The sequence below is a fragment of the Pseudophryne corroboree genome, chromosome 4, assembly GCF_028390025.1.
Source record: "Pseudophryne corroboree isolate aPseCor3 chromosome 4, aPseCor3.hap2, whole genome shotgun sequence".
NCBI lineage: Eukaryota > Metazoa > Chordata > Amphibia > Anura > Myobatrachidae > Pseudophryne > Pseudophryne corroboree.
Genome location: NC_086447.1, coordinates 877,187,206 through 877,210,362, shown reverse-complemented (window position 1 = coordinate 877,210,362; position 23,157 = coordinate 877,187,206). Strand labels below are relative to the sequence as shown.

At 47.1% G+C, this 23,157-nt stretch overlaps 1 long non-coding RNA gene across 1 annotated transcript in view; it reads right to left on the bottom strand.

Moving 5' to 3' along the window:
• Positions 1 to 779: 779 nt before the first annotated feature.
• The window catches only part of LOC134911853 (uncharacterized), a 72,742-nt gene continuing 50,364 nt past the window's right edge, over positions 780 to 23,157 (bottom strand). Inside the window, exon 2 of the long non-coding RNA XR_010176900.1 lies at positions 780 to 1,002. This is a non-coding gene — a long non-coding RNA (uncharacterized LOC134911853). The remainder of the gene's footprint in view (positions 1,003 to 23,157) is intronic.

Genomic DNA, 23,157 nt, shown 5'->3' with positions numbered 1-23,157 from the left:
TCGGAGCGAATAGTCGCTCTTGCGCATGCGCAATGTCCGCAGTGCAACTGCGCCAAGTAAATTTGCTATGCAGTTAGGAATTTTACTCACGGCATTACGAGGTTTTTTCTTCGTTCTGGTGATCGGAATGTGATTGACAGGAAGTGGGTGTTTCTGGGCGGAAACAGGCCGTTTTATGGGAGTGTGTGAAAAAACGCTACCGTTTCTGGGAAAAACGCGGGAGTGGCTGGAGAAACGGAGGAGTGTCTGGACGAACGCTGGCTGTGTTTGTGATGTCAAACCTGGAACGACAAGCACTGAACTGATCGCAGATGTCGAGTAAGTCTGGAGCTACTCAGAAACTGCTAAGTAGTGTCTATTCGCAATTCTGCTAATCTTTTGTTCGCAATTTTAATAAGCTAAGATTCACTCCCAGTAGGCGGCGGCTTAGCGTGTGCAAAGCTGCTAAAAGCAGCTTGCGAGCTAACAACTCGGAATGACCCCCTATGAGTGAAATATTAAGATTTGTGTGGAGAAAATAAGGACTCACTCAAGATCCTTTGTGGTGGCAGGGAAATAGTGTATTTATCAGTAAGTCTCCGAAGTGTGCATCGTCACAACCCAACTGTCCTAGATTGCAGTATTTAAGGGCAGGCTGGCATCACGACAGACACATGCAGCAGCTCTTCTATGCGGCCACGACAGGCTCATTACCACTTTTGCACATGTATCAGCCCATCTATGCCAATCTCTCCATCTTCAGGCGGGACACAATAAAAGCTGTATATATTTACACAGAGTAGGAGAATCACATTGCATTTATTTGCTGATAAAGGGCCGGATACAGAGGTGTACTACACACTGCCAATGGTGAGCATAGTGGAGTAATATCTTGATACTGCGCATGCTTCCCAACTGCGTCTGTGCGGAGACACCATTCTAATTTCAGGCACATACAGGGAGAAGTGCGATGCGACCTTAATCAGGCCCTATGTCCTGTTGCGTGCAAGCCCACTAGAGCCCCTGTGGGAGAACAAGGAAAAAACAATGAAGTATATTACTAAAGGAAAAACGTCCAACGCATTTCATCACTCTACTATTCCATCTCCTGACTGCCCGACATTAAAAGGAAAAGAAATTAAGCATCAGACAGTTATAGAATAAATCAGAAGGAGATGCATCAAGCCTTGGAGAGAGATAAAATGGAGAGCAAAAAAATCAGCTTCAAGCTGTTATCTAGTACAGCATTTGGAATGACAGCTAGAAACTGATTGGTTGGTTTGGCCAACTACTCCAATTTCTCATGGCTTGATGCATCCTACTATTGTGTTGTAGATGAACAGGTAGGATGGAAATAGAGAACCTCTCTGGATCTGCCGTCACATGTGTGCTTCTCATTCAGGTGACAATGACAGGTGGTTTTGGGTGTGCACTGAAGCATAGTCTCCTGCCACCGCTCTCTAGAGCCAACTACAAGCGGTGAGGTGCTCTTGGTAAGAATGTTCCTGTACTGAGAAGTTTTGGCCACCACAATCCATATTTGACTGGAGCGTCACATGACTACTCTGCTGTGATGCTGAGGACCCGGGAGACAGATTAAGATCTCAAGAGGCCTTAAGCAAGATACCATTTTGGGACCACCCTCTTCTGATCCATTCATTCCATAATATTTACATACCCTATATAAGCTACAGAAGCACCATAATTACAATAAAAGACAGAAAAACAAAAGACCATATTAAATGCACACAGGGTGCATGCAGTTTCCTCCATGCAATATCTGAATCCATAGACTGCGATGTATTAAGCCTTCGAGAGAGACAATGGGGGACATTTACTAAGCAGTGATAAGAGCGGAGAAGTGAGCCAGTGGAGAAATTTCCCCATCAACCAATCAGCAGCTCTATATCATTTTATAGTATGCAAATTATAGATGTTACTTCAGTGCTGATTGGTTGCCATGGGCAACTTCTCCACTGGCTCACTTCTCCGCTCTTATCACTGCTTAGTACATGACCCCCAAAGTGTAGATGTTGCCCAAAGCAACCAATCAGCGCCTGTCATCCAGTACAGAGACTGTGCTAGATAAATGAGAAGTAGAAGATTATTGGTTGCTTTGGGCTATTTTACCACTTTCTCTTTCTCCAAGGCTTGATACATCTCATAGTCTGCTGACCTAGCTGCAAACATTCTCCATATACTTCTTGTTACATAGTCCTCTTTACAGGTGTAGCTTAAGAGAGTATTGGACCCAGGGGCCGTGTGCACCAGTAATAGATATACCCATGCATCTTTAATGCATTCATATAAATGTACAAATACATGTATGTAATGGGTCATTTTTTTTTAATTTCTTTTTAAATAAAGCCAGCAGCTGCTTAACACATGGTCACCCCAATTTTAACAGTTACTGGCTGCAGTTGAAGCTATGAAAAGCCACGTGTGACACACACACACAAAAAAACTACCATTACATTTCTAAAAATAAGAATTTACTCACCGGTAATTCTATTTCTCGTAGTCCGTAGTGGATGCTGGGAACTCCGTAAGGACCATGGGGAATAGCGGGCTCCGAAGGAGGCTGGGCACTCTAGAAAGATCTTAGACTACCTGGTGTGCACTGGCTCCTCCCACTATGACCCTCCTCCAAGCCTCAGTTAGGTACCGTGCCCGGACGAGCGTACACAATAAGGAAGGATTTTGAATCCCGGGTAAGACTCATACCAGCCACACCAATCACACCGTACAACTCGTGATATGAAACACAGTTAACAGTATGAAACAATAGAGCCTCTCAACAGATGGCTCAACAATAACCCGATTTAGTTAACAATAACTATGTACAAGTAATGCAGATAAACCGCACTTGGGATGGGCGCCCAGCATCCACTACGGACTACGAGAAATAGAATTACCGGTGAGTAAATTCTTATTTTCTCTAACGTCCTAGTGGATGCTGGGAACTCCGTAAGGACCATGGGGATTATACCAAAGCTCCCAAACGGGCGGGAGAGTGCGGATGACTCTGCAGCACCGAATGAGAGAACTCCAGGTCCTCCTCAGCCAGGGTATCAAATTTGTAGAATTTTGCAAACCAAGTAGCTGCTCGGCAAAGTTGTAAAGCCGAGACCCCTCGGGCAGCCGCCCAAGATGAGCCCACCTTCCTTGTGGAATGGGCATTGACAGATTTTGGCTGTGGCAGGCCTGCCACAGTATGTGCAAGCTGAATTGTACTACAAATCCAACGAGCAATAGTCTGCTTAGAAGCAGGAGCACCCAGCTTGTTGGGTGCATATAGGATAAACAGCGAGTCAGATTTTCTGACTCCAGCCGTCCTGGAAACATATATTTTCAGGGCCCTGACAACGTCTAGCAACTTGGAGTCCTCCAAATCCTTAGTAGCCGCAGGCACCAAATAGGCTGGTTCAGGTGAAACGCTGACACCACCTTAGGGAGAAACTGGGGACGAGTCCTCAATTCTGCCCTATCCATATGGAAAATCAAATAAGGGCTTTTACAAGACAAAGCCGCCAATTCTGATACTCGCCTGGCAGAAGCCAAGGCCAATAACATAACCACCTTCCATGTGAGATATTTCAGATCCACGGTTTTTAGTGGTTCAAACCAATGTGATTTTAAGAAAACTCAACACCACGTTGAGATCCCAAGGTGCCACAGGAGGCACAAACGGGGGCTGACTATGCAGCACTCCTTTTATAAATGTCTGAACTTCAGGTACTGAAGCGAGTTCTTTTTTGAAAGAAAATCGACAGAGCCGAGATCTGTACCTTAATGGAACCCAATTTAAGGCCCATAGTCACTCCTGCTTGCAGGAAATGCAGAAATCGACCTAGTTGAAATTCCTCTGTTGGGGCCCTTTCGGCCTCACACCATGCAACATATTTTCGCCATATGCGGTGATAATGAGTTGCTGTAACCTCTTTCCTGGCTTTAGTAAGCGTAGGAATTACTTCCTCCGGAATGCCCTTTTCCTTCAGGATCCGGCGTTCAACCGCCATGCCGTCAAACGCAGCCGCGGTAAGTCTTGGAACAGACAGGGCCCCTGCTGCCGCAGGTCCTGACTGAGTGGCAGAGGCCATGGGTCCTCTGATATAAATTCTTGAAGTTCTGGGTACCAAGCTCTTCTTGGCCATCCACGAGTATTGTTCTTACTCCTCGCCTTCTTATTATTCTCAGTACCTTTGGTATGAGAGGCAGAGGGGAGAACACCTAAACCGACTGGTACACCCACGGTGTTACCAGAGCGTCCATAGCTATCGCCTGAGGGTCCCTTGACCTGGAGCAATATCTTTTATAGCTTTTTGTTAAGGCGGGACGCCATCATGTCCACCTGTGGCCTTTCCCAATGGTGTACAATCCTATTGGAAGACTTCTGGAGGAAGTCCCCATTCTCCCGGGTGGAGGTCGTGTCTGTTGAGAAGATCTGCTTCCCAGTTGTCCACTCCGGGAATGAACACTGCTGACAGTGCTAACACATGATTTTCCGCCTATCGGAGAATCCTTGTGGCTTCTGCCATCGCCATCCTGCTTTTTGTGCCGCCCTGTTGATTACATGGGCGACTGCCGTGATGTTGTCTGATTGGATCAGTACCGGCTGGTTTTGAAGCAGAGGCCTTGCTGGCCTCAGGGCATTGTAAATGGCCCTCAGATCCAGAATATTTATGTGTAGGGAAATAACCTGACTTGACCAAAGTCCCTGGAAGTTTCTTCCCTATGTGACTGCCCCCCAGCCTCAAAGGCTGGAATCCATGGTCACTAGGACCTAGTCCTGTATGCCGAACCTGCGGCCCTCTTGAAGATGGGCACTCTGCAGCCACCACAGTAGAGATACCCTGGTCCTTGAAGACAGGGTTATCAGCCTATGCATCGGAAGATGCGATCCGGACCACTTGTCCAACAGGTCCCTCTGAAAAGTTCTTGTATGGAACCTGCCTAATGGGATTGCTTCGTAAGAAGCTACCATTTTTCCCAGGACTCGCGTGCAATGATGCACCGCTACCTATTTTGGTTTCAGGAGGTCTCTGACTAGAGATGACAACTCCTTGGCTTTCTCCTCCGGGAGAAACACTATTTCTGGTTTATGTCCAGAACCATCCCCAGGAACAGTAGACGTGTCATAGGAACCAGCTGTGACTTTGGACTGTTTAGAATCCACCTATGCTGTTGTAGCACTTTCCAAAATAGTGCTACCCCGACTACCAACTGCTCCTTGGACCTCGCCCTTATAACGAGATTGTCCAAATACGGGATAATTACAACTCCCTTTTTTTTTTTTTTTAAGGAGTATCATCATTTCGGCCATTACCTTGATAAAACACCCTCGGTGCCATGTACAGTCCAAACGGCAGTGTCTGGACTTGGTAATGGTAATCCTGTACCACAAATCTGAGGTACTCCTGGCGAGGATGGTAAATGGGGACATGCAGGTAAGCATCCTTGATGTCCCGGGATACCATGTAATCCCCCTCGTCCAGGCTTGCAATAACCGCCCTGAGCGATTCCATCTTGAACTTGAATTTTTTTATGTTCAAGGATTTTAATATAAAATGGGTCACACCGAACCATGCGGTTTCGGTACCCCAACCCGTGTGGAATAGTAACCCCGTCCTTGTTGAAGTAGGGGCACCTTGAGTATTACCTGCTGGGAATACCGCTTATTAATTGCCTCTAGCACAGCCTCCCTGCCTGAGGGAGTTGTCAGCAAGGCATATTTTAGGAAACGGCTGGGGGGAGACATCTCTAATTCCAGCTTGTACCCCTGAAATACTACTTGGAAGAAACAGGGATCCACCTGTGAGCGAGCCCACTAATTGCTGAAATTTTTGAGGCGGCCCCCCACCGTACCTGGCTACACCTGTGGAGCACCCGCGTCATGGTGTGTACTCACAGGAGGCGGGGGAAGAATCTTGATTCTGGGAACAGGCTGACTGGTGCAGCTTTTTCCCTCTACCCTTGTCTCTGTACAGAAAGGAAGCGCCATTTGACCCGCTTGCTTTTCTGAAGCCGAAAGGACTGTACCTTTTTCTGTGAGGAAACCTGAGGTAAAATTATTTCTTCCCAGCAGTTGCTGTGGATACGAGGTCCCAGAGACCATCCCCAAATAATTCCTCACCCTTATAAGGCTCTCTATGCGCTTTTTAAGTCAGCATCACCTGTCCAGTGACAGGTCTCTAATACCCTCCTGACAGAATGGACATTACATTTATTTTGGATGCCAGCCGGCAAAATATCCCTCTGTGCATCCCCCATATATAAGACAACGTCTTTAATATGTTTTTATGTTTGCCAACTATTATCCCTGTTTGACAGGGTCACCAACCACGCTGCAGCAGCACTATCTGCAGGTCTCAGTCTAGTACCTGAGTGTGTAAATACAGACTTCAGGATAGCCTCCTGTTTTTTATCAACAGGTACCTATTAAAGTGGCCGTATCCTAAGACGGCAGTGCCACCTTTTTTGACAAACGTGTGAGCGCCTTATCCACCCTAGGGGATATCTCCCAGCGTAACTTATCCTCCTGGCGGGAAAGGGTACGCCATCAGTAACTTTTTATAAATTACCAGTTTTTTATTCATCTGATGGGGGAACAAAACACTGCCTGTTTTTTCTCCCCAAACCTAAAACCCATTTATAGAGGTTAAAGTCAGAAATGTATAACACATTTTTTATTGCCGGGATCAAGTCACGGATTGGATTGTGTATATGTCTCCACCTTGTCGACACTGGAGTCAGACTCCGTGTCGACATCTGTGTCTGCCATCTGAGAGAGCGGGCGTTTTTGAGCCCCTGATGGCCTTTGAGACGCCTGGGCAGGCGCGGGCTGCGAAGCCGGCTGTCCCACAGCTGTTACGTCATCCACCCTTTTAATACCTTTTACCTCTCTATCCACTCTGGTGTCGGCCCCACAGGGGGCGCCATCACATATATCGGCCTCTGTTCCGTCACCATATAAGCCTCCTCATTCAACATGTCGACACAGCCGTACCGACACACCGCAGACACACAGGGAATGCTCTAAACGAGGACAGGACCCACAAAAGCCCTTTGGGGGGACAGAGTGAGAGTATGCCAGCACACACCAGAGCGCTATATACTGCAGGGACTAACTGAGTTATGTCCCCTATAGCTTTATATCTATATATATATATAATGTATACTGCGCCTAAATTTAGTGCCCCCTCTCTCTTTTTTTAACCCTTGTAGACTGCAGGGGAGAGCCAGGGAGCTTCCCTCCAACGGAGCTGTGAGGGAAAATGGCGCCAGTGTGCTGAGGAGATAGGCTCCGCCCCTTTTTCGCGGCCTATTCTCCCGTTTTTTATGGACTTCTGGCAGGGGTATTTACCTCATATATAGCCCCTGGGGCTATATATTGAGGTATTTTTGCCAGCCAAGGTGTTTTTATTGCTGCCTCAGAGCGCCCCCCCCCAGCGCTCTGCACCCTCAGTGACCGGAGTGTGAAGTGTGTATGAGGAGCAATGGCGCACAGCTGCAGTGCTGTGCGCTACCTTGGTGAAGACTGAGTCTTCATGCCGCCGATTTTCCGGACCATATTCTTGCTTCTGGCTCTGTAAGGGGGACGGCGGCGCGGCTCCGGGACCGAACATCAAGGCTGGGCCTGCGGTCGATCCCTCTGGAGCTAATGGTGTCCAGTAGCCTAAGAAGCCCAATCCGGCTGCAAGCAGGCGAGTTCGCTTCTTCTCCCCTTAGTCCCTCGCTGCAGTGAGCCTGTTGCCAGCAGGTCTCACTGAAAAGAACAAATTCTAAGACTATAACTTTCTAAGAGCTCAGGAGAGCCCCTAGTGTGCATCCAACCTCGGCCGGGCACGAAATCTAACTGAGGCTTGGAGGAGGGTCATAGTGGGAGGAGCCAGTGCACACCAGGTAGTCTAAGATCTTTCTAGAGTGCCCAGCCTCCTTCGGAGCCCGCTATTCCCCATGGTCCTTACGGAGTTCCCAGCATCCACTAGGACGTTAGAGAAATATAAATAAATACCTGTCCGTGTTACCTGACTTGAAGACAGCCTGATGGACTCGGACTCTTACGTCAGTTAGTCAGTCTAGTAAGCAGGCCCGGACAACGGGTGGCACTTGATATACCAGCTGTCGGGATCCCGGCGCTCACCATACCAACGCCAGAATCCCGACCGCCGGTATACCGACAACTGTTCTCCCTCTTGGGGTGTCCACGACACCCCTGGAGGGAGAATAAATAGTGTGGCTTGCATAGCGTGCCACCATGCCCGCAGTGGGGCAAACGCAGTGAGTCCACAAGGTGCTCTTTTGCGCTCGCCCCACTGCCGGCATTCCGATCGTCGGGATCCCGGCGCCGGGGAAGCATACTACACCCCGGACAACAACCCCAATGTTTGTTAGTATGGATTGTAAAAAGTTAAACATTTTATATGTGCATCTTGTTTGATTTGCATTTAACACGCTCCAAGTGACTTGGGTACTTATCAGGCCCGATGCATACGCGGGGTACGCGACAGAGTAGAGCGCCAGACGGAGAAGGGCGCTGCTGCAGACCGTCACTCACACTGTCAGTGCCTACACTGCCGCAGCCATCTGCCGTGCCTGGATGCAGATAACCACGCAGTTAATTATTATCTCTCTGTCACCCCTGCCTCACCAGTCACCCACTAACTCCCTGTCACCCCTGCCTTCCCAGTTACCTATTATCGCTCTGTGACCCCTGCCTCACCAGTCACCCACTAACTCCCTGTCTCCCCTGCCTTCCTAGTTACTTATTATCTCTCTGTCACCCCTGCCTCACCAGTCACCCACTAACTCCCTGTCACCCCTGCCTTCCCAGTTACCTATTATCTCTCTGTCACCCCTGCCTCACCAGTCACCCACTAACTCCCTGTCACCCCTGCCTTCCCAGTTACCTACTATCTCCCTGTCACCCACTATTGCACCCTTTGGTGCGTGCTGTCCCTTTAAAAAGTTTAACCCATCAAGAGGCGCTAAAATGTATTCTTGCTTACCAAAAAAAATAAGCTCGGGCCGGCCCTGGTACTTATTATCTGGCTTTTCCTGCAATTTTCTTTAATGTGTATGAATATGTGCTGTGTACTTGGGCATCTTTTGTGCTTGCTGTGAAACCATGTGTAAGGTCGCGCACTGCAGTCAGCGGACCAGACCAGATGAAGTGACCGCGCGGCTGCGTCCATTTCTGAATAACCCCATTATTTCATACAGCTATTTTATTATTAATTACGTTCAAATTGCTGTACTACTGTATATATAATTGTTGTTAAAAGGATTTAAACGTGTTGTATTGGAAAGTCTACAAGTCACTAATGGAAGTTAATCCCTGATGCTATGACGTAGAGGATTTTTCTGTTATGTTATTTACTACGTTGTTGTGATTATGGATTTTATTAAATGTGGTGCTTTAGATTCGACCATAGAAAGTGAACTGTTGATCCTAATCTGCTTTACTCAGATCCACAGACAGCACACGTGTAACGAGACGGCTACTCGCCACATGTAATGCAGCTTTCTGGCTGGAGCGGGGAATATCTCAGTAATTATGTGCTTGTGGCTGGGGATAGGAATGAAGACTCTCCGTACTGGAAGAACTAAAGATGTAACTACTGTAATCTCAGGCGGCACAAAATGCTCTATAACACTTTCAGTGCCGTTAAAGAAAACCCCCACTTGCTTTGTTTTATGTGTTATTTTAGGGCAAAATAAACCATAAATGTGCATAGGTGTACCTATAATCCCTCTCCTATCTATAATCATATTCTATAATCACTGCTAGGGCATGTATAGTCCCTACCTCAACGGTAGTCCTGCCATCCTCACTGGCCACTCACAGATGGAGAACTCGTTTCAGCCACCCCTCCGATGAAGGCATGTATAGCTTATAAGTCACACTGCACATGGTTAAGTCGCCGCAATGGTTTTACAGTGGTGGTTGCTGTGGGGATTTCTTTGCAAAGTGAGTGACAAGTAGGGAACATTTGTGGGGTCTATTGGGGGGCAGTGTCTCAAATGCAGGCGCGTTGTATGTCACAATTTGCTATTGCAAACCCGTGTGCAGTGAGTATGGCACCGGTGTCTTACTTCCGACTGGCACGCTGCGCAACCATAGAATTATTTAGAAGGCTGGTTATCGATGGTTGCATCTTCGTACACAAACAGACAATCTCGGAAGCCTTCACTGAGCGTCTCAATACAAATCCTGGCAACTACGACATTTGGATATCTTCACATAGCCACTGTGTACTAAATAACAGCTGCAATGACATTTGCATCCATTTCTGAATCAGGCCAAGTGTATTGTGCTATGAATAATGCACATTTGTGGCTGAAAATAGGATTTCAATACCTACCGATAAATCCTTTTCTCGTAGTCCATAAGGGATATTGGGGGAACCTAGTACGATGGAGTATAGACGGGGTCCAAAGGGGCCAGTGCACTTTAAATTTCTTCAACTGGGTGTGCTGGCTCCTTCCCTCTATGCCCCCTCCCACAGGTAGTTATAGGTAAAAACGTGCCCGAAGGAGAAAGGACATATATGAGAGAAGGAACATGATAACAAAGGGTGGGGAGATTTATACACCAGCACAACACAACATATAACAACCAGCAACGGCTGATAACAACAAAAGCCACAGCTGAACAGGTAACTATAAAACAAGAAACTGCAGAAAAGTCAACGCACTGAGGCGGGCGCCCAATATCCTTTATGGACTACGAGAAAAGGATTTACCGGTAGGTATTAAAATCCTATTTTCTCTAGGATGTTCCGCTCAACCTCCATGCCGTCAAACGAAGATGCCGTAAGTCCGAGTAGATAAACGGTCCTTGTTGAAGAAAATCGCTTCTGAGTGGTAGAGGCCAAAGGTCTTGGATGGACATGTCCAGAAGATCCGCGTACCACGCCCTCCGAGGCCAATCCGGGCAATTAGAATTGCCTGGACACCTTGATTGCTGATTCACTTTAGCACTCTTGGGAGCAATGGGATCGGAGGAAACAGGTAGACCAGCCGGTAGGGCCAAGGTGACGCCAGAGCGTCCACTGCCCTCGCCTGAGGGCCCCTGGTCCGTGAGCAATACCAGGGAAGATTCTTGTTGAGACGAGAAGCCATCATGTCTATTTGTGGGCAAACCCACCGTTCGATGATCTGCTGGAACACCAGATGGTGGAGTCCCCACTCTCTCAGGTGGAGATCGTGATGACTCAGGAAGTCCGCCTCCCAGTTGTCCACACCCAGAATGAAGATTGCTGACATGGCTCTTGCATTTCTTTCCGCCCAGAGGAGTATCTTTGACACCTCTCGCATGCAGGCTCTGCTTTTGGTCCCTCCTTGTCGATTGATATATGCCACCGCCAAGGCATTGTCCGACTGTACCTGGATTGCCTGATACTTGAGCAGAGGAGAGGCTTGAAGCAGAGCATTGTAGATCGGCCAAAGTTCTAGAATGGAAGGAGGCTTTTGTGGGCTGACCACCTGCCCTGGAACTGTGCCCGTTGGGTGACTGCTCCCCATCCCCTCAGACTCGCATCCGTCGTGGGGAGGGTCCAATCCTGAATCCCGAAACTCCGGCCTTCCAGGAGATTGGAGGGCTGTAGCCACCACAGGAGGGAAATCCTGACCTGAGGTGACAGCCGAATCATCCAGTGTATCTGTAGATGTGAGCCGGACCACTTGCTCAGGAGATCCAACTGAAATGTTCTGACATGGAACCTCCCATACTGGATTGCCTCATATGAGGCAACCATCTAGCCTAACAATCTTATGCAAAGATGTACGGACACTCGAGTGGGTCGAATCACTATGCGGACCATCTCCTGAAGTGTTTTCGCCTTGTACTCTGGTAGAAACACCTTCTGGGCCCCAGTATCCAGCAACATCCCCAGGAACAGGAGCCTCTCAGTTGGCTCCAGGAGGGACTTCTGTAAGTTGAGGATCCACCCATGGTCTGACAGAAGATGGATGGTGCGGTCGATATGGAGCAACAAAAGCTCCCTGGGTCACGCCTTTATCAAAAGGTCGTCCAGATAAAGGACCACATTGACCCCCTGGACCCGGAGTTGAAGCATCATCTCTGCCATCACCTTCGTGACTACCCTCGGGGCTGTAGACAGGCCGAAGGGCAGTGCTTGGAATTGGAAGTGATCGTCCAGCAGGGCACACCGTAGGTATGCCTGATGAGGCGGCCAAATTGGAATATGGAGATAGGCCTCCTTGATGTCCAAGGAGACTATAAATTCCTGTTCTTCCAGGCCTGCAATCACTGCTCGCAGGGATTCCATTTTGAAATTGAACACCCTCAAATAAGGATTCAAGGATTTCAGATTCAGAATGGGTCTGACCGAACCGTCTGGCTTCGGCACCACAAACAGGTTTGAGTAAAACCCCTTGCCACATTGCGGTAGTGATGCTGGAACAATGACATGGGACTGGACCAATTTCTGGATAGCCTGTTGCAACGTAACTTGCATATACTCCAAAGCTGGTAAGCCTGATTTGAAATATCGTTGACGGGGAGTACTATCGAACTCCAGCCTGTAGCCCCTTAGAAACAAGATCTCTGACCCAGGCATCCTGGCAGGAAGCCTCCAAGACGCGGCTGAAGTGACGCAGTCGAGCTCCCACCTCGAGATCCCCTTGGGGTGGTTGAGCACTGTCATGCTGAGGCCTTAGTGGAAGCAGAGCCGGTGGACTGTTCCTGAGAACTGGTGCTTGCTAGTTTTGTGGACTTACCTCTGGTGCCTCTAGCCGCATTGGAGGCACCTCTGGCCTCAGATCGAAACCTGTGAGACCGAAAGGACTGGAGAGACGGCCCAAGATAGGAGCTTCTCGCCGGCGGGGCCACAGAGGGGAGAAACGTGGATTTCCCAGCCGTGATCTTGGAAATCCATGTGTCCAACTCGACCCCAAACAGCCATTCCCCAGACAGCCATTCCCCAGACAGCCATTCCCCAATCCACTGACACAACCACAAGGTCCTGCGTGCTGGCCAAAAAGGGGTGTGGCCTATAGGAAAGGAGGCGTGACTTCACGGGAGTGCTGCGATCACGAGCCATGCCCCATTTTTCATCACAATGGGGGCATGGCCAGCGCTCTATGAGCTGCTGGTATGCCCCCTCTCCCTCCGTCTCTAGTGATTAGATGCTGTGGGAGGTATGGCTGTTATTACTCTCAGCGAGCATGTACATCAGTCCTGTAGCTGGTGCAGGAGAGCCGTCTGAAGTGCAAGTGATTGCTGTGTATGAGCACCTCTGAATAGCTCGAATTCCGTCATCACTCACCCTCAGAACATTTAGCCTGAGCTTGAACGCCCATTGTCGCCCTGTTACACCCATTGAGTTGCAAGTGTAGATGCAACTGAGACAAGCACGACTCTAAGGGGGTGATGTAATAGGGAGTGAGAATCAGAAAGTGATAGATTTTGTGATAGTTCTCCTGTTTTTTTTAAAGTGGCAATCATTTACATGGGAAATCAACCTGGTTTTGCCATGTAAAAGATTGCCTCTTTCAAAAAAACTTTCTGATTCTCATACCCTATTACATTCCCCCTTAAGTCGTCCATAGTGGCTAAAATTGCCTACACGTGGCTTGGACGCTGGTATATTATCTCTGTTCACTTTATCTCTTTCCACTTTATCTCTTTATCTGTTCACTTTATCTCTTTATCTGTTCACTTTATCTCTTAGTACATAGACCCCTTAATCATGTAAATGGCAAAATAATGTATTTTACCCCTATCAGACACAAGCCAAAAATCCCAGGTTTTTTTCTGTGCACGTGCATGAACCGGGTTTTGGCTATGTGTGAATGGAACAGACCTGGGTTGATTGTCCCGGATCTGTTACCCATAAATCAATCAGGGTTTTTCTCGAGACTTGCAACCCGGTTCCATGCCCCAGGCTTATGCCTGAATGGATGCGACCCGGGATTTTAGACCAGGGTCGCCCTTAGAAGGATCTGATTGGCTGTGCGGGACTGCCTGAGCTGCTGCTGAAGACCTTATGGAGGGATTAGAAAGTCTGGAAGCTGCTGGCAGTGCGGTGAGAGGAGGAAATCAAGGCACAGATAACGGGCAGTGAAAGACATTGCTAAAATCCTCGCTAAAAGAAAAGTGAAGGAAACCCAGCAACAGTACACCAGTGGCGGCTGCTGCCTGTGGGTTCAGCGTGCAGCACTGACTGCATATTGCATGGGGGGGGGGGGGGGGGTTTAACACATATAAATATACATGGAATATTGCATGTAATATCATCAGCGCTGTGCAATTCACTGCCGCCACTGCACCTGTGACGCAGCATTCTGCTTCACTTCTCCTTCCTCTGTAAGCCCAACCCTAGACTCCCATTGGCTAATTTTACAGGCGTCTGGGAGCAGGATTACAGAGGAAGGACAAGTGAAGCCGAATCCCGAGTGCAATGAATGTGAAGTGCACAGTGCTGCTGATCCCCAGGTACCTGCAGCCAGCACATATATTACATACAATATTACATGTGTGTTTATATGTGTTATGCAATGTGTGGTCAGCACTAAAGCCACCACTGGTCTCCACCAGGTGGCGTATTTTACCTATGGGCTGCAGGGTTACATCTCTCCCCCCCCCCCCCCCCCCCGTAGAAATCTGCCACCCTCAGGGACTGCCTAGCAGTGGCAGTGACTTCCCATTGGAAGCATTGCCTGCTAGTCATGTCCAGTCAGTCCCAGGGGGAGGTGCTTTCTCCCCATGGGACTGCCAGTCCGAACTGCGATAGCAGAGGGAGTGCTCCCTTGGGACGCCACTCCCCTGCTATACCGTCAGCCCTATCTGTCTTCTATGGGCTGCAGCTGATGCAGTCCATAGAAGCCAGCCTGTTCAGCAGCGCCGGAGTTATGTCCTGCCCGTGGCCCAAAGCCCCACCCTGGCTCCTGCCTGACCTAAACCCCTCCTCCTGGTGACATAAGCCAGCAATCACCGGGAAGTCAGGGACTGCAGCCGGGAGAAGATCAGCCAGCACCCATCAGCCAGACAGGTTAGCAGCCGCCAATGGTCTCCACCCATCTCCAAGCACACAGGTTCCCAATGGTGGGAACTTTGCGGTCAGCGGTGAGGTTACTTTCGGTCAACCGCTGACCGCAAAGTTCCCACCATTGGATACAATGGAGCGCATAGGCGCAACATTGTATCTCTGCCGTGTGCTGCCTCACAGACACTACAGGAGCACACAGCCAATCAGGAGAGTGCCACGACGTGGCGCTCCCTGATTGGCTGAAGGGACCCTCTTTGACAGGAGTCAGGGGGTTCCTGGCAGTCGAGGAAAGGGGTCCCATGTGTAAACATGGGACCCCTTTCAGTGCGTGGTCGGGTTTCCGTTTTTTTGTATTGCCAAGTACGTGGATTATACAAAGAAAACAATCAACACTGGATTATGTGAGTATAAATTTATTCACAGGTACCCTGAGGATTCTACATGGAGAAGAGGACCGAGCCTCGTGGGAACATAGGTAAGTATGTATGTTTGGAGGTGTGCATGTATGTAATAAACTTATACTGTCACGGTGTGTGTCCTGTTTTTTGGGGGGTATTTTTTTAGTAGTAGTACTACAGGTACCAGCGGGCCCGGTTTTCCACCGCATGCTGGTACTTGTGGTTCTCCAAGTACCAGCTTGCGGGGAGGCTTGCTAGGACTTGTAGTACTGCTACTAAAAACAATATTCAGATTTATTTCAAACGGCTATCAGCCCCCCATCCGCCGCCCTTGGATGGGGGGACAGCCTCGGGCTTCACCCCTGGCCCTTGGGTGGCTGGAGGGGCGGACCCCTTGATTTAAGGGGTTCCCACTCCTCCAGGGTACCCCGGCCAGGGTTGACTAGTTGGGTATGTAATGCCAGGGCCGCCGGGACCACTATAAAAGTGTCCACCGGCTGTGGCATTATGTACCTGACTAGTGGAGCCCGGTGCTGGTTTAAAAAATACGGGGGACCCCTACGCTTTTTGTCCCCCGTATTTTTTGAACCAGGACCAGGCGCAGAGCCCGGTGCTGGTTGATGAAATATGGGGGAACCCCTGTCATTTCCCCCCCCCATATGTTGTCCACCAGGACCGGCTCAAAGAGCCCGAGGCTGGTTTTGCTTAGGAGGGGGGACCCCACGCATTTTTTTTTCGACTTTAAACTATTTTTTATTTTTTAAAGATGCACAATGAAACCCTGCACGGATCTCACAGATCCGGCCGAGTTTCATTGTGTTAATGTCGGCAGTGTTTTACTATTCACTCCCGAAAAACACTGCCAAAAAAAATGAATGACATCGACATCGGAAAACACGAAAATGTAAAATACGGCAGCTTAGTAAATGAGGCGTAAAAAATTCAAAAAGTTGCACAATTACACATTCGATGTCATTCGTGATGAATCTCCCTCCAAATCGGCACAAATACGAATTTTAGAAAATATACCCCATAGTGTATAGTTAACAGTCAATAGATAGACACCATATGTTAGACAGACATTAGGTCGACAGGGTCAAAAGGTCGACATGAAAAAGGTAGACAGTACAAAAGGTCGACAGGGACAAAAGGTCGACATGGTCAAACGGTCGACATGAAAATGGTCGACATAAAAAAAGTAGACGCCATGTTTTTTGCATTTTTGTGGTTTGTGTGGATAGTTTTCTCATCTGGGATCCCCAGTTGTAGAGAGGCATACCCTCGAGGGGCTCGCTTCGCACGCCACAAGGTTTATAACCAACTCCATGCCGACATGGATAGAGAAGGTATGAAATAGTAATATAATAATAAAAACATGTTAAATTTAAAAAAAAAAACATTTGTCTATCTTTTAATATCGACCATTTTCATGTCGACCATTTGACCATGTCGACCTTTTGAACCTGTCGACCTTTTGCACTGTCTACCTTTTCATGTCGACCTTTTGACCCTGTCGACCTAATGTCTGTCTAACATATGGGCCAAAATTTACTAATATTCCTGTTTGTGTCGGTTTGTGTAGTGTTTAAACTCGTCTTGTATCGGGTGCATTTTCATGCAACTTTTTGAAGCTATATACGCCAAGTTACTAAGCATTCGAGTTTATTGTTTTCGTTTTTTCCGATGTCGATGCCAGTCGTTTTTTTTTTGGCACATTTACAGCCGTCATTGTCGTTTGCGTACGTGTTTGTGTTGTTTTGGCTGGGTTTTTTTCTAAGTTAAAAGCGGCAGGGTTTTTTTCTTCCCGCGGCCGCATTTTCACTTTTAGTTTCGGTTTTCATCCCCGTTCGTGATTGGTTGTGTTTCAGATGGTAGGAGTGTCTGTGAGCAACCATATAAATACGCCCCAAACCGTCCGCACCTCGTGGGTTTAGTTAGTGGTGAGGAGAGAGGTTGTGCAGTGGAGTGTTTTGTCTCAATTTTTGTCCAAGTTTTTTTTATTTATAGTCCCTTGTCAGTGTGTGTGTGTGTGTGTGTGTGTGTGTGTGTGTGTGTGTGTGTGTGTGTGTGTGTGATTAGTGTAGTGGTAGCGGAGGAGTGTTTTGTTTTGTCTTTTTTTCCTGTGTTAATTGTTTAGTCACACAATTATGTGTGACTCAGAGGTGGCTGAGGTGAGTGAGGTGGAGGGTGTTAGTGAGGGGGAGGAGGTCGGTCAGGTGGAGGAGGTGAGTGTTAGTGAGGTTAGTGAGGTGGAGGAGGTTGGTGAGGTTGCTGCAGCAGCCTCAAGTGACAGTGATAGTGACAGTCAGACAGCTCCGCAGCCACGCACCACTACTAAGACTGGGCGGAATGTCAAGTTTAGTTATGCAGAAAATGTGGCATTGGTGCGGGAGCTGATGAAGTATCAGTGGCAGCTATTTGGGCCTGAGTCCGCCAAGGTGCCAACACGGAAGAAGACGGTGTTGTGGGCGAAAGTAGTTGCTGCTGTAAATAGTGAGGGGGTGGTGAAGCGGACGGAGGACACGTGCCGCAAACGGTACTATGACATAAAGCGACGTGTCAAGTCCAAAATGGCCAAGGAGGCGAAGTCGGCTCGCAAAACCGGTGGTGGTCCGCCCTTTATTGCCACATATCTGGACTATGAGGAGCCCATGCGGACTATAATCCCTCCAGAAGTAGTGTCTGCAACCCATGTCCGGGATTCCGATCGCCCCAGGAAGGATGGTGAGCATGTGTATTTGCCTTAACATTCTATGACATTACTTCTGGCTTACTGTATGTTTTAAATGTGTGTCATGTGACGTTGCATATTACTCCCATCTTCAAGTGTGCGTCATCAAATACATTGTTTTGGGTCATGTTTCATACAAAAGTCAATGTAACGTCTTACTTGCGTGTATGTCATGTGGTTTTTGGACAGTACATTTTCCATGTGTAGTTTGGACTTGGTGTGTCATTGAATTGTCCAGCAATAATGTTTTACTTTTGCACATTGTACATTTTGAAAGTTGGACTACTTTTTAATTTAGTTATCCATGTGCAATGTTTCCAAATCAGTGGTTGATATGTTAGAGGCTGGAGTAGTGCAAAGTGTCTTTGAAGGCAGTTACATGTATAATTTCATTAGTACTCAATGTAATATTGTTTAAGTCAAGGCCACTATTTGCTGGTTCATTTTGAGTCTGTACACTGACACAACAACTGCAGACTTAGTTACCTTACAGTTTTTTTTTTTTTTTTTAATTTTTTTAATTTTTGTTGGCCTCATATTGTGTTAATGTGTGTTTGGAGTGCCACATCACAGACCTATTTCTATATCGCATCTGTATTTTTTTTCCTTTTATTTGAAAATGAAGCTGTGTGTGTTTTGGCTTGTTAGTGTATGTTTTTGGAATTGTGTCCTATGTCTGTGTCCTGTATATGATTCCCTGTGTTGCACTTTCCATAGTGCATATGGCTATTGGACAATGTTTTGGGTATGTTGTTGTTGTGCTTTTTGTGTTTAATGTCCTTATTTTTAGATTCATAATAAAACATCCATTTTTTAAAGATGTAATGTTTATAAGCATAATGGGTGGATGTATTAACAATAGCATGAATAATTTTTTTATTTTTATTTTTGGATTTACAGTGTTGAAAAAAAGCAGTACTGGTCGTCCTACAGTCACTCCCATCACATCTGATGATGATGACGCTGCGGAAGCAGGTAAAGTGTCCATTGTAGTATAGGTTAGGTTTGTAAATGAATGGCCATAACAAAATGTCACTTTCAATACTAGGTCCATCCAAAGAAGTCTTAAGCAGCAGAAGGCGCACTTCTGGAACACACCACAAAAAACATCTGCCAGCAAAGAAAGCAAGGTCTGATGTCCAGGGCCAACCACAGCAGGCTACCCCGCCACGAAGATTATCTACTGTTTGTTCGGTGCCCCCACTCCAAATTTTGGACACACCTCCAAGACGACAACCACACTCCCCTCATCTTGATTGTGAGTAACAAACTGTGATAACAATTGAAAATGTCAGATATTTAAAAAACCATTTACTTAAACTCATTAAGTCAATACCCATCAAAATCTGCTATACTTACTAGTGATGAACGGGTTCGGTTTCTCGGAAACCGAACCCCCCCGAACTTCACCCTTTTTACACGGGTCCGAGCCATACTCGGATTCTCCCGTATGGCTCGGGTAACCCGAGCGCGCCCGAACGTCATCATCCCGCTGTCGGATTCTCACGAGATTCGGATTCTATATAAGTAGCCGCGCGTCGCCGCCATTTTCACTCGTGCATTGGAAATGTTAGGGAGAGGAGGTGGCTGGCATCCTCTCCGTTATTGCTGAACTTGATTGTGCTGTGCACTATTGCTTAATTGTGGGGAGGGCTGGGGAGCAGCTGTATAATATAGGAGGAGTACAGTGCAGAGTTTTGCTGATCAGTGACCACCAGTTATCCGTTCTCTGCCTGAAAAAAACGCTCCATATCTGTGCTGCGTGCTGCATATATCTGTGCTCACACTGCTTAATTGTGGGGACTGGGGAGCAGCTGTATTATATAGCAGGAGTACAGTGCAGAGTTTTGCTGACAGTGACCACCAGTATACGTTGTCTGCCTGAAAAACACTCCATATCTGTGCTCAGTGTGCTGCTTTATTGTGGGGACTGGGGACCACCAGTATAATATTATATAGAAGGAGTACAGTGCAGAGTTTTGCTGACCAGTGACCACCAGTTTATAATATATAGCATTACGGTACAGTAGGCCACTGCTGTACCTACCTCTGTGTCGTCATTAAGTATACTATCCATCTACATTCTATACCTGTGGTGCATTTTAGTTTTGCAGTTTGCTGACACAGTGACCACCAGTATACTATATATAGCAGTACGGAAGGCCACTGCTGTACCTACCTCTGTGTCGTCATTAAGTATACTATCCATCTACATTCTATACCTGTGGTGCATTTTAGTTTTGCAGTTTGCTGACACAGTGACCACCAGTATACTATATATAGCAGTACGGAAGGCCACTGCTGTACCTACCTCTGTGTCGTCATTAAGTATACTATCCATCTACATTCTATACCTGTGGTGCATTTTAGTTTTGCAGTTTGCTGACACAGTGACCACCAGTATACTATATATAGCAGTACGGAAGGCCACTGCTGTACCTACCTCTGTGTCGTCATTAAGTATACTATCCATCTACATTCTATACCTGTGGTGCATTTTAGTTTTGCAGTTTGCTGACACAGTGACCACCAGTATACTATATATAATAGCAGTACGGTACGGAAGGCCACTGCTGTACCTACCTCTGTGTCGTCATTAAGTATACTATCCATCTACATTCTATACCTGTGGTGCATTTTAGTTTTGCAGTTTGCTGACACAGTGACCACCAGTATACTATATATAGCAGTACGGAAGGCCACTGCTGTACCTACCTCTGTGTCGTCATTAAGTATACTATCCATCTACATTCTATACCTGTGGTGCATTTTAGTTTTGCAGTTTGCTGACACAGTGACCACCAGTATACTATATATAGCAGTACGGAAGGCCACTGCTGTACCTACCTCTGTGTCGTCATTAAGTATACTATCCATCTACATTCTATACCTGTGGTGCATTTTAGTTTTGCAGTTTGCTGACACAGTGACCACCAGTATACTATATATAGCAGTACGGAAGGCCACTGCTGTACCTACCTCTGTGTCGTCATTAAGTATACTATCCATCTACATTCTATACCTGTGGTGCATTTTAGTTTTGCAGTTTGCTGACACAGTGACCACCAGTATACTATATATAATAGCAGTACGGAAGGCCACTGCTGTACCTACCTCTGTGTCGTCATTAAGTATACTATCCATCTACATTCTATACCTGTGGTGCATTTTAGTTTTGCAGTTTGCTGACACAGTGACCACCAGTATACTATATATAGCCACAGGCGTGCGCAGAGACTGACTGGCGGGTGCCGCTCCGGACTTCCCCCCCTCCACGGCATTATAGTGTTCTCTCACCTCCCCTGTCCTGGATATAAACTGCTCACCTGGGCGGCCCAGGTGAGCGGACCAGGTGAGCAGTCTATATCCAGGACAGGGGAGGCGAGAGATCACTATAATGCCGTGGAGGGGGGGGGGAGTCCGGAGCGGCACCCTCCAGTCAGTCTCTGCGCACGCCTGTGTATATAGCAGTACGGAAGGCCACTGCTGTACCTACCTCTGTGTCGTCATTAAGTATACTATCCATCTACATTCTATACCTGTGGTGCATTTTAGTTTTGCAGTTTGCTGACACAGTGACCACCAGTATACTATATATAGCAGTACGGAAGGCCACTGCTGTACCTACCTCTGTGTCGTCATTAAGTATACTATCCATCTACATTCTATACCTGTGGTGCATTTTAGTTTTGCAGTTTGCTGACACAGTGACCACCAGTATACTATATATAGCAGTACGGAAGGCCACTGCTGTACCTACCTCTGTGTCGTCATTAAGTATACTATCCATCTACATTCTATACCTGTGGTGCATTTTAGTTTTGCAGTTTGCTGACACAGTGACCACCAGTATACTATATATAATAGCAGTACGGTACGGAAGGCCACTGCTGTACCTACCTCTGTGTCGTCATTAAGTATACTATCCATCTACATTCTATACCTGTGGTGCATTTTAGTTTTGCAGTTTGCTGACACAGTGACCACCAGTATACTATATATAGCAGTACGGAAGGCCACTGCTGTACCTACCTCTGTGTCGTCATTAAGTATACTATCCATCTACATTCTATACCTGTGGTGCATTTTAGTTTTGCAGTTTGCTGACACAGTGACCACCAGTATACTATATATAGCAGTACGGAAGGCCACTGCTGTACCTACCTCTGTGTCGTCATTAAGTATACTATCCATCTACATTCTATACCTGTGGTGCATTTTAGTTTTGCAGTTTGCTGACACAGTGACCACCAGTATACTATATATAGCAGTACGGAAGGCCACTGCTGTACCTACCTCTGTGTCGTCATTAAGTATACTATCCATCTACATTCTATACCTGTGGTGCATTTTAGTTTTGCAGTTTGCTGACACAGTGACCACCAGTATACTATATATAATAGCAGTACGGTACGGAAGGCCACTGCTGTACCTACCTCTGTGTCGTCATTAAGTATACTATCCATCTACATTCTATACCTGTGATGCATTTTAGTTTTGCAGTTTGCTGACACAGTGACCACCAGTATACTATATATAATAGCAGTACGGAAGGCCACTGCTGTACCTACCTCTGTGTCGTCATTAAGTATACTATCCATCTACATTCTATACCTGTGGTGCATTTTAGTTTTGCAGTTTGCTGACACAGTGACCACCAGTATACTATATATAATAGCAGTACGGTACGGAAGGCAACTGCTGTACCTACCTCTGTGTCGCCATTAAGTATACTATCCATCTACATTCTATACCTGTGGTGCGCCTCTTTTTTTCTTTGCATCATGTGCTGTTTGGGGACTATTTTTTTGAAGTGCCATCCTGCCTGACACTGCAGTGCCACTCCTAGATGGGCCAGGTGTTTGTGTCGGCCACTTGTGTCGCTTAGCTTAGCCATCCAGCGACCTCGGTGCAAATTTTAGGACTAAAAATAATATTGTGAGGTGTGAGGTGTTCAGAATAGACTGGAAATGAGTGGAAATTATGGTTATTGAGGTTAATAAAACTATGGGATCAAAATGACCCCCAAATTCTA